The sequence below is a fragment of the Sprattus sprattus genome, assembly GCF_963457725.1.
Source record: "Sprattus sprattus genome assembly, chromosome: 3".
Classification (NCBI taxonomy): domain Eukaryota; kingdom Metazoa; phylum Chordata; class Actinopteri; order Clupeiformes; family Clupeidae; genus Sprattus; species Sprattus sprattus.
Genome location: NC_137922.1, coordinates 17,288,662 through 17,295,217, shown reverse-complemented (window position 1 = coordinate 17,295,217; position 6,556 = coordinate 17,288,662). Strand labels below are relative to the sequence as shown.

At 40.4% G+C, this 6,556-nt stretch overlaps 1 protein-coding gene across 2 annotated transcripts in view; it reads left to right on the top strand.

Moving 5' to 3' along the window:
• The first annotated feature begins 6,304 nt into the window (after window positions 1-6,304).
• gpc6a (glypican 6a) overlaps window positions 6,305-6,556 on the top strand; it is a 117,837-nt gene continuing 117,585 nt past the window's right edge. For both annotated transcript variants that reach the window (XM_080835786.1, XM_080835785.1), the window contains exon 1: window positions 6,305-6,556. This exon is cut by the window's right edge and continues 273 nt beyond it. The gene's annotated coding sequence lies outside the window, so the exon portion shown is untranslated.

Sequence of the window (6,556 nt, the reverse complement as noted above, 5' to 3'; positions counted from 1 at the left end):
GAGCGAGAGAGAAAAAATGAGAGAGAAGCTGAGGAGGGAGAAGGAGAGAGAGAGAGGGAAGGAGAGAGAGAGAGAAAAAGTGTAAATGTATTCTGTCTCCTTCCTTCCCCGGGGCTGATTTCTCATTGGATGAAGCCCTCTGGACCACACTGGAAGCCTAGTCTCCTCCTCGGGGCTCAATGTGACATTCCAGGAGAGAGCCTTCAAGACAAATCTGCCTTGTGGGCACCGCCACCTCTGACAATATTGATTTTGGCAGAGCCGCGATGAGCTCAGCTCGTCTTTGGAAACACTTTTCATATTTAATTGCACCTTCCAGCAGAAACCAGAGGGTTTTTGTACATTGCCGCAGGTGTATTTTCCTATCAGCTGAAAACAGTGGAGGATGTGATCGAATGTATGGCTTAATATTTAATTTGCTGTAGTGTGTGTCAGCGGGCTGCTGATAGTGACAAAGTAGTGGTTCTTCCCGTGGATGACTATGAACTGTGAACACAGGCCCTCGTAAAGATTCAAACCATGTCCCACCACTGTTTTCTTTTTCTTTATGGAGTAACAACAAAATAGATGGCAAAGACACGATCGGTTCTTAGACAATTTTAAACTATTTCAAGTAATCAACTAGCTATCAACTGTCTCTCTATGTATCTACCAGTAGCTGACACCAAATACACAAAAACTGCAATGCTAATCACACTGTGTTGTTCCCTTAAGACTGTTGTTATTATCAGGCTTTCATTCAGTTACTAAAACATCTTTAGTTGCCTGACAAGGAAATCATCTAAGTACATAATTGTTGTTTTTCAGAAATTCTACCTGCATGCCTGCACCTTGAATTAAGTCATGTTGGGCATAGGATGAGGCCATTAAATGTATATAGAGATTAAAAAAAAGATCTATTAAAAGCCAAAGGTGGTTTGCCATTCATTATGGACATTTCAAGCCTGCACCAAATTCTGTTGATATCAAAAGGCTAGCACTGGGCTAAGTATAAGGTCAGGTGTAGTGATGGAAATGGTGATGAATGCCTTTTGGTGGCCTGATAGATTTTGAGGAGAGCTACACACCGTCTGCTCATCTTCATCAGTTGGTGATCGGACCTTTTAGTGGATTTTCCTCTGTCTGGCACATCCACTGTGCTGCCCAGTTTAGTAAGGAAGTATTTATTTGTAATTTGATGTTCTGATGTAGACTTATTGGCTGAACACGTGCAAAGCAATGCCTTTAGTATCTATATAAGGGAATTCTGAAATAAATTCTCACTGCAGAGGAAAAGCAAAAAAAATCCCCACAATAGTGTTTCTTAAAAAAACGAAAAAGTAAACTATTAAGTAATGAATTGATCAAAAAAATACTCCTGAATTAAATCAAATACCAAATACCAATACCAATAAAACTGACCAGTACCCTGCCAGGTAAACATATTGACTTCAAAAGACGATTATACTGTTTTTCTTATATCCATAATTTAGACAATTCTATCACATCCCTTTTGTAATACAACTGGATGGGATAAGTAGGTTTAAGAATTCAAGTAACACAGCACAGTCTAATATAGTATGTGTTGTTTTTGAATTCACTTCCTTGAAATTCTTCTTTGGTCACGTCTCTGTGCAGATGTCACTTAAAAGATTAAGTGTGCCTAAAGTATTTTCTTGCAGGTTTACATTAATTGCATATATTTGTCTTTTAAGGCCATACATTATGAATGCCTGTTGAATAATGCATGGTGTCACTCAGTGAGTGTTAATGTGGGCAAAGTAACCTTTTTCTCAGTCTTTCACTTAGATATATCACCTCCATCTCTAAGTGATGCAGCAAGATTGCGTAGATTCATTGTCTCTTTCTTGTAATAATTCACTGTCTGAGAGCAGAATCATTACCACAGGTTTGCGGGGGCATCACTGCACATCACATAAGGATCATGTTTATGAAATAAACTGGTTAAGAACCCAGTGCCACCTGGAATCACATACAGTGTGTTCTTAAATGTATAGTTCGATTAGCATTTCAGTCAGTACGACTTTTTCTCAACAGAAATTACTAAATAAATAAAAGGGGTCTTAAAACAGATTGTATTGTCTCAGAGTGTTTTATTGGGACTAAATTAGAATGTAAGTAACTATGAACCTTACTTTGATTTTTTTCTGCCAATGGTTTCCTGTGTCTTAGAGGCACTGTGACCCTTGCAAATGTTTATAAGCACAGTACATGTTTACAGTATCTGAGAGGAGATTATTGGTTTGTGTACATCCCATATAGAAATTATGCATGAGGTTATGAACTCATGTAAACAGTGTTCTAGGCAATTATATAACAACTGCACTTCAAAGTATATAATATTAAACATGTCACTATCCATTGCCTTTCCTCCCTTTTATCTCTGTTCCCAGAATGTTTCAAAGAGATCATTAGCAAACTTTCACAGCTTTGGCCTTTTGGGATTCGGAGTTTGAGTGCACTTAAACCATTTGTATGCACCATCAGTGTCACAACAACTCTAGCCTATGCATTTGACTCTGCTTGATGACACATGAAGCTTGTTTTTCATATCCTCAAGGCATTTATTCAAGGTCTTTGGGCTACATGTCTATGTGTCTTCTGCTGACTGCTAATTGATGATTCTGTGTTGGTAGAGGAGGATGGTAGAGGAGGATGTGTGGAGTCACCACAAAGTTATTCATCTCATCCTGCTGTCACTGAAATTATAGTTTCAACATTACGTTCCTTCAGTATTCAAAATTTTCACTCTGATGAACAACCATATACTGTATTTAGCTTTGCGCACAGTTTCTTTTCTATTATCAAGTCATAGAGAAGAGAACTGTCACTGCTGGCAACCAGGGGTGGTAACCAGGGATGTGGCTAGAGGTTGTGGAACCCCTGAAACATCTCAACCTCTGTGGTCTGAACCTCAGAAATCTGCACTGGCATCTACACAGGGCTTCTGTTTCCCATTTGCTTTACTCCATCTTCGGCCATCTTCTACCTAAGATCAAATGGACCATACAGTACTCCCTCAGAGACTCACTGGGAATCAACCTTTCTTTCCATGCAGTTACAACTGTATACATGCTGGGGACTGCTTTTCCCTGTATTAGTGTAATTAATGTCAAACAAAGGAGAGAAGCCCACTAATGGTGGCTTTATGTGAAAGGGATTTCCATTTTTTTGATGAGTGAATGTGGAAGTTTCTTAGAAGCCTTAAATGGACTCCTACTCAGCCACAAGTCAGCCCAGAATCCACTGCCCAGAAGAATTAATTAGAAGAGTATCAGGACCGCTGCTAACCAAATAGAGGCAAATTAAATTTAGTCTCTGAAAGTTTTTCTCTTCTGATGAACAGGATGACTTCAGGAGTTAATGAGTGAGAGCAGTTTTGTTTTGTTAAAATGTCTCTAAATCAGGTCTCCTTTCTTGGAGTGAAGAGAAACCTGACAAACTCAATTACTCTGCCCAGTGCTGAAACAATCACTTCTGGATGACAGAGAGGAGGAGGGTGGGTGTGGGTGTTTTCTGGATATTTTCTGACGCATGACATTCACACAGGATGGAGGGGGAAGAGACCACACGCGTGTACCATTACGCCGACTCTCAAATGGCCCTCGCTGGCATTCACCGGTGTCACTAGATGCCCCCGGTGGTTATAGGTTGGGGGGGAGGGGTTGGGCACATGTTACAGAGACAACAGGCAAAGCACTTCCTCCTCTTCTTAGTCGCAGAGAAAGCCACTGACCCCGCCGTCTATGTGGCGAGAAACCACAGTGTAATCCATCTAGAGACCGGCGAAGGTTTCTCTCCTCAACCACAGGCTGCTTGGTAAACCTGCACCTCATTGCACATTGCATTGTGCTACACTGTACCCGCAAGGACACACCCAGTCTGCATGTTTGTGGATGGGGATTCATGGTAGTTTATAGGGAACAGCTTGGGATTTGTCCTCTGATCACCTACAATAATGTGGGAGGTAGCATCATGATTTTGAAATTACAAGAGCAAAATGCTGTTACATCAGCCATGCTAATTGTATCATATAAAACATACCAGCTATTTACCTCCTAATGAAAGTCAATTGTCAATCAGGGTTGGAACAGCTAGGAACATAAATCCCTACACACGAAAACAATACAAATTATATTAACATTTTCTTTCATTGCGTTCATTGAGGGAACTCCAGTGACAAATGTCAATGATTGTATGCTGAATCTACTGATTTTTCCTTAGTCTTTCATTTGCCAGCATGTTACAAATTGAACACTCCACCATTTACGGACTTATCTCCTTTCCGACACCATCCAGCACGACCTCCAACATCCATCATCTCTCTCACATGCAGCGGCACCTTGAATGAGTTTTTTTCACTTACAGACGTGCAAGTCTAAATGTGTAACACAACTTATTGAAGAAGAGACAGTTCTCTGAATTCGAAAACTAGATTTCATGTATCCCCGTTGCTATGAGGCATTTCGAATAGCAATAAGCATCTGTCCTTGACATCAGCCGGAACCAGCTAATTACATTCAAAGGAACCGATGTGGCACTGTCACATCATGAATATGGTGCATGTCAGGTCACACTTTTAGATTTTCTGGGTTTTGACGATATATATTGTTGTTCAAGGAAAACCTGTCTACCTTTTGGTTAACAAAACATTTAAACATTAACAGTTGAAAATGTCCTCTTTTATGTTGCATTTTTCAGTTTTGGAACATTGCCGTAAAGTAAAGCCCTGCTATACAGTAACTAGAAAGATTCTCAAACAAAGTTATCACCAGTTTAAAGCAGTTGGAAGCAATCATCTTTCTTCCAGTGCATTATGTTAATCCATTGGCTATAAGATGCATGTTTTTACTAATGAATGTTAGAAACGTTATATCTTCATGGCTTTATGTGATCCAACAGAGTTTCTTAACGTTGCCACCAAGTTTGGTTAACCTTTCATCATTTCATTATTCATTATGATGCCCCTCTGACTAACCTCCTAGTCATGAAAAATTAGACTGAAATGTGCATAGTGACTTCATGGCATTCAGCGATTATTATATACAGTACTATTGCATGTCATTGCATCAGTGGTTTTGAATTGAGAGAAAATTGGAGCTGAACTTTTGAACTCTATTTGAAGCTCTATTGTCAGTAGATGTGGATCCACACAGCTGTGGTTGGGAAAGCCGATCTTGGTAGTAAATTAGTCTTTAATTACATTTTGAGTTGGGGTTAGTGAGAGAAGAATTTGCGAATCCTTCTTACCAACAGTTATTTATAAATAAAGTCACCTACAGTAGCACATCTTCACTTAATTCATTATTAAATGTAAATGTAATGTTACAGGTAGGCATATACAGTAAGCCTGCCACGATTTAAATGTCTCCTTTTTCATCAGCCCATGGCCAAAGCTCTATCAGTGCTCTAGTGTTCCCAAGACGGGGGTGCCCGATATACTAAACTTTTCTGATATCAAAATATGATTGCATAGATTATGAACCATGTAGGCCTTATTAGGTTGCCTGGTAAAGGAACCAGCGGGGACTACTTGCTTCATTGACAAGACTTCATTTATGCTAAATTAGTTCAATGCTGGCCTATTGTCTAAGACTACTTAGCCCACTAAGATGGTTAACAGCAGTTTCATTTCACAACAGTGACAAACAATGCTGAGGCTTAGGGTACAGTATCGTTACCTGGCTGTCACCAGTGAAGGCAGGTCAGAGTGCTCGATTTGCGTGTGTTAACTGCAGTTACTGTGGCTGTGGAAGGCACAGGGGCTCGTGCACTCCTGCAGAAATAATATCGGAACTCAAACACAGTTGTTGGGCATAGTTACAGCATGCTTTTAACTGAAAAATGATGCTAAATTATGAAATGAGAAATAGTTAAATTGTCAAATTTGCAATTGAAAAAAGGGCACTTATCAAATCAGAGGGCAAAGGGCCAGGTGCTTGGACACCATCACCTGGAGTCTATCTCTCCATCTGCTTCTTAAATTTGCTGCACTTGACAGTGATAGCCTGTGTCATTGTACAAATGATCATTCCTCTTGCGGGGTAGCATGCATGTGGAAATACAAAGTGTGAATCAGCACTTCATTTTTGATTGGTTGCAAGTGGATCAGTCTCGTGTTTACCTTGGTTATCCTGGCAGATTTACATGATATGTCCTGCCTCTTCTCCATGTGTCAAGGCAAACATAACCTATAGCGTCATACATAAAAGGGCCAGTCTAATCCAGTCCATGTTTTGCTGAGTGCTCTCTCTCTCTCTCTCTCACTCTCACTCTGTGACTCGGTTATGGGTTGAGTGTGTGAGTGTGTCTTCTCAGGATTTCTAGTTTCCCCTCGTAGATAGAAATACAGAGGACCAGTGTATAAGAGAGAAGTTGACTGAACAGCGCACAGGCTGTCGCTCTTCACACCGGATTCCGGGGGCACTGCTTCTCGGACTAAAAGCGTGCTTGTTCTGTCAGACGTACAGGGAGAAAGCCGTCTGCTATGAGGTGGGCGCAAAGTTAAGTGTGATTTTTGATTTATAAACATTTCTCAACCTGCAGCGGGAAGAGA